The sequence below is a fragment of the Cucurbita maxima genome, unplaced genomic scaffold (genome assembly GCF_002738345.1).
Source record: "Cucurbita maxima cultivar Rimu unplaced genomic scaffold, Cmax_1.0 Cma_Scf00059, whole genome shotgun sequence".
Taxonomy (NCBI): domain Eukaryota; kingdom Viridiplantae; phylum Streptophyta; class Magnoliopsida; order Cucurbitales; family Cucurbitaceae; genus Cucurbita; species Cucurbita maxima.
Genome location: NW_019272075.1, coordinates 111,366 through 116,819, shown reverse-complemented (window position 1 = coordinate 116,819; position 5,454 = coordinate 111,366).

Here is a 5,454-nt window from a genome sequence, read left to right as displayed (position 1 = left end):
TTTTTTTTTTTTTTTTTTTTTTTTTTTTTTTTTTTTTTTTTTTTTTTTTTTTTTTTTTTTGAAGCTAAAAGGGTATTGAAACACAATTAAAAGTTTAAGTTTAAGGGTATTTTTGAAAATTAATGGTATAGTTTGTTAAGTTGTCACCAGGAATTAGGCTTTTCGAGCTATGGTTTCACATTGTCACGTAATTAATTCAATGCTATATGGTTTTTTTTCTTCTTGATTTTATGATAAGTACTATTTCTTGTGCCTATAAAAAGAGTATAAAAAGAGTCTAGCTGGTGAAATTTTATTTTTGAAACTACTTAAAATCATGTCAAAATTTAACCCGTTATAACCTAATAAAAAATATCCCAAAAATAACCATAAAGTGATTTTTTTTTTTTTTTTTTCACTCTTACTTCTCATCCATTTCAAAATAATAAAAATTTCACTTCTTGCACTAATAGAGTTTTTGTTCTATGACCAGTCATAAATTCAATGATATAGGATTTTTCTCTTAAAATTTTGCTTTGCTTTATTTCTATATAGAAAGAGTATAGTATGTGAAATTTGGTTTTCAAAATTTCTTAAAATGACATCAAATTGGCTTAAAAATAGATTTTTTTTTTTTTTTTTTTTTTTTTTTTTTTTTTTTTTTTTTTTTTTTTTTTTTTTTTTTTTTTTTTTTTTTTTTTTTTTTTTTTTTTTTTTTTTTTTTTTTTTTTTTTTTTTTTTTTTTTTTTTTTTTTTTTTTTTTTTTTTTTTTTTTTTTACTTCTCATGCGTTTCAAAATAATCAAATTTTGAATTTCCTCGCTATAACGTTTCAAAATATTGACCGAAATTTAATTTTTTTTTTCCGTCTATTTTTTGAAATCGGGCTAGAGTTTTTGAGCCACCGTTTTACATTGTTAGATTATTAATTCAATGCTACAAGTTTCTTCTGAATTTTTGCTTTATTACTATATCTCTTACCCATAAAAAGAGTCCAACAAGAGAAGTTTTAAAATGGCGTTAAAGTTTTGCAATTGTAACCTGACGAAAAATATCGTAAAAATGACCCGACGAAGAAAATATCGTAAAAATATCGATTTTTAGAAATGATGTTTGGAGGTACTTAATTCAATACTATGTTTTTTCTATTTAGTTTTTGCTTTTGTACCATTTGTTGTGTATAGAAAGAGTCTATCACAAGAAAGTGGGTTTTAGGAATGACTTAATGTCACATCGTCCAACTGTCGACAACTTTAGCTTGATGAAAAATGTCTCAAAGATGGCCGTTTAGCAAAACTATTAATTTTGTTTTTACTTTTTATATGTTTAAGTTTTAACTTTCATCCCTATAACCTTCAACTTTCATCTTAGATTTTTCATCGATTTTAAGAAATTACGCGATTAGGGTTTTCGTACATTGATTACACACTATTAGGTGGTTATTTCAATGCTACATAGATTTTTTCTTCTTAATTTTTTGTTTGGTAAAATTTCTTGTGTATATAGAAAGAGTGTGAGAAATTAGGTTTTTGAAATGGCTTAAAATCAGGAAAAAAAAAAAACTTTGCCAATTGTAGCTGGACAAAAAATATCTCAAAGTTAGTGCGACAACTAAAAAATATATATTTTTTTTTTTTGTGTTTTTATTGCTCGAATGTTTTAGAATCAATCAATTATGACATTCATCACTGTAAATTTTGAAATTATTGACCGGAATACAGTTTTTCGTTGATTTTTTGAAATGACGAAATGATAAGGCAACCCTAATTCTCAGTTCAACGATCCAAACTTTTGTTGAAGCAAGAACCCTTGAATCAAAAGTAATTAACACCTCTTATACGAAATTTGGATCAACCAAGAGATAAGGCTAGAATTAGATTACCTCTTACGATTGAAGATCTAGAACAAGATTTGAAAACCTTGTTCTAAATTGAGTTCATCCACAATCTAACTGATCAAGGCTTGATTGAATGACTGGTGTGCAATTCTACCACAAGAATTGCTTGAAACTTAGAAATGGCAAATATGATGCTCGGATTTCTAAGGGAAACGTCTCAATTTGAGATGTGGATTACATTTATCCACGAATCTCATTTTTACATAACATATTGTGGGTATTTATAGTCTTCCGACAAAAGACGTTTGTGGCCGGGATTCAATCCCAATATGTTTGTGGACGGGGTTTATTCCCGATCCCCTCTAATCTCCACAAAGAATAAGTCAAATTGACCATTTAACTTTTACATAATTTATGAAATTAAACATAATTTTTTCTAACAAATGTTGATGTGTTTGAGTGGTTAATGCGATAGACTTAAATCAATTGAGCTTTTCGCGCGTAGGTTTGAATTCTGTTGTTGACATATTTTTTTGAATCTTCATGACATTTTGTCCATTTGGAACACCGTGATTCTTATCATCATCACCTTCCTTTCCGTCACCTCCTTTTGAAATGTTTTGATCAAATCTAAATGCTTCAGTCACAAAAATATTAGAAGAAAATTAGTAGGAATAAGAAGCAAATGAAGTGTAGTAAATCCATAAACTACTTTCTTAAATAATAAGTCAGCAGCATGTTTTGCATCATCCATAAATCTATCTGCCACATGCTTCATCTTCGGCCAACAAAAGTGTTTATGCAACATCTTATAAACTTTATTAATCCTAAGATGTCCCATTAATGCACCACCCTATGCTTCTCTAAAAAAACAAATCTTTTATAGAGCATTTAAAAATACAAAGCATACTCTTAATAATTAAAAATGTATGAAACACATAATAATCATCCACCACTTTTTTTTTTTATCAGACAAGATGCATAAATAGTTCTAAAGTCTTGGTCATCTCTATATAATTCAATAATATGCTCAACTCCAAGAATTTTTGCAGTAAGAGAAGTAAAAAGATCATACCTTTTAGATAACACATGAGCTACTATATTATCCTTACCTTGCTTATACTTGATGACATACGAAAATGTTTCAATAAATTCCACCCACTTTGCATGTCTACGGTTCATTTTTTTTTACCGTTCACATACTTCAAGTTTTCATGATCAAAGTGGATCACAAATTCTCTAGACCATAAGTAGTGTTGCGGCACATGCAATATATGAACTACAAACAATTCTTTATCATAGGTAGGATATTTCAATGTTGCCCCATTTAGTTTTTCACTAAAATACACTAACTGCATCTCATTTTGAATTAAAGCAACACTACCACATGCATCACATCCAATTTCAAAAGTTTTATAAAAGCTAGGCAAAACAAATAATGATGCATTGCTTAATTTGTTCCTAAGCAAATTGAATGCATTCTCTTGCATTCCTCCCCATTTAAAAACAACATTCTTTTTCACTAAGTCATTAGTTATGGTTCTAAAATCATTTATAAATCATTTATAAATCTCTTATAGAGGTTAACTAACTCATGAAAACTCCGAACTTTACGTGCACTCTTTGGTATTGCCAAATCCATAATGAATTTTACTTTGTCTCTATCTAATGCTACTATTCTACTTTTATCAACTATGAAGCCAATAGAGTGAATTTTTTCCATGTAAAAACTACCCTTATTAAAATTAAATTTCTCTTTTATATGTGTAATCAAAACTAATTTAACATGCTTCACATGCTCAAGCAAAATCTTCAAATAAATTATAATATAATCAATATAAACTAACATGTTTTCTTAGATATTTTCTCAAAACATTATATATTAAGCGGATAGGTGTACTAGGAGCATTAGTTAACCTAAAAGGCATAACAAGCCATTCATACAATCCAAACTTAATATTGAAAGTTGTTTTCCATTCATCTCCTACGTGCATTCTAATTTGATGATATCCAGATTGCAAAATAATTTTTATAAATAGACACGAATCATGCAATAAATCAAGCATATCGTCTAACCTAGGAATAGGATGTCGACACTTTACCATGATTTTGTTGATGACTCTATTATTCATGCATATGCGCCAAGGTTCATCTTTCTTTGACACCAATAACTCTCGTATAGAACATGAAATCAAACTTTCTGGTACATAGCCCTTCTCCATGAGCTCCTTCACTTACCTTTGAATTTCTTTTGTCTCTCTAATGGGAGATTTCTTTATCTTGAAACATGTCTTCAAATTCGTGTAAAAGAGATTGAAAAAATCTAGGCAAAGCCAAATTGTTATTAGTTAGAGACCAAAAATCCTCCATTGTACATAAAGATTGATTTTTGTGAAACCCTTCTCACTTTTACAACTGTAGTCAAATAACTATCTCTCTTCCTTTTTTTTGTTCAATTTCATCTATTTTTTCATTCAGTAAACTGAAATTCTTTATTAAAAATTTAATAAGATGGACGTTAAAATGATGACATTAGTGGATTAAGTTAAAACCGTATTTTTTCATTCTATGAACCCTTATTTCTTTTCTCGAAATCATTATTACTATTATAGAATATATCCCGCCGAATACATAATTAAATTGGTTTGCAAAATCCTCTAAAATCAAACTATTATTAAATTAATAAAATTTATTCTAATTATATTTTTTCAATCTCGACGAGTGAATAATAATAGGTTATTATGATTTCGAGAAAGCCGCTATGGTGAAATCGGTAGACACGCTGCTCTTAGGAAGCAGTGCTAGAGCATCTCGGTTCGAGTCCGAGTAGCGGCATGCCATTTTATATTATAAAACAAGTTCTATAATATAATTAATTCACGTCCCCGATATTAATTCAAATAATTGAATTGAGGGACCTTTTGAAATTTTTTTTATGATATTTTCAACTTTAGAGCATATATTAACTCATATATCTTTTTCGGTCATTTCAACTGTCATTACAATTCATTTGATAACCTTATTAGTCGATGAAACCGTAGGACTCTATGCTTCGTCAGAAAAGGGTATGATAGCTACTTTTTTCTGTATAACAGGATTATTAGTTACTCGTTGGATTTATTTGAGGCATTTACCATTAAGTGATTTATATGAATCATTACTATTTCTTTCATGGGGTTTCTCCATTATTCATCTATTTACGTATTTAAAAAAATATAAAAACCATTTAAGTGTAAGCGCAATAACTGCACCAAGTACGATTTTTACCCAAGGTTTTGCTACTTCAGGTTTTTTAACTGAAATGCATCAATCCCCACTATTAGTTCCCGCTCTCCAATCTCATTGGTTAATGATGCACGTAAGTATGATGGTATTGGGTTATGCATCTCTTTTATGTGGATCATTATTTTCAGTAGCTCTTATAGTGATTACATTTCAAAACTCTATAAGAATTTTTGGTAAAAACAATCATTTATTAAATGCGTTATTTTCCTTTGATGAGATCCAATACATGAACGAAGAGAACAATGTTTTAAGAAACACTTATTTTTTTTCTTATAAAAATTATTATAAGTCTCAACTGATTCAACAATTAGATCATTGGAGTTATCGTATTATTAGTCTAGGGTTTATCTTTTT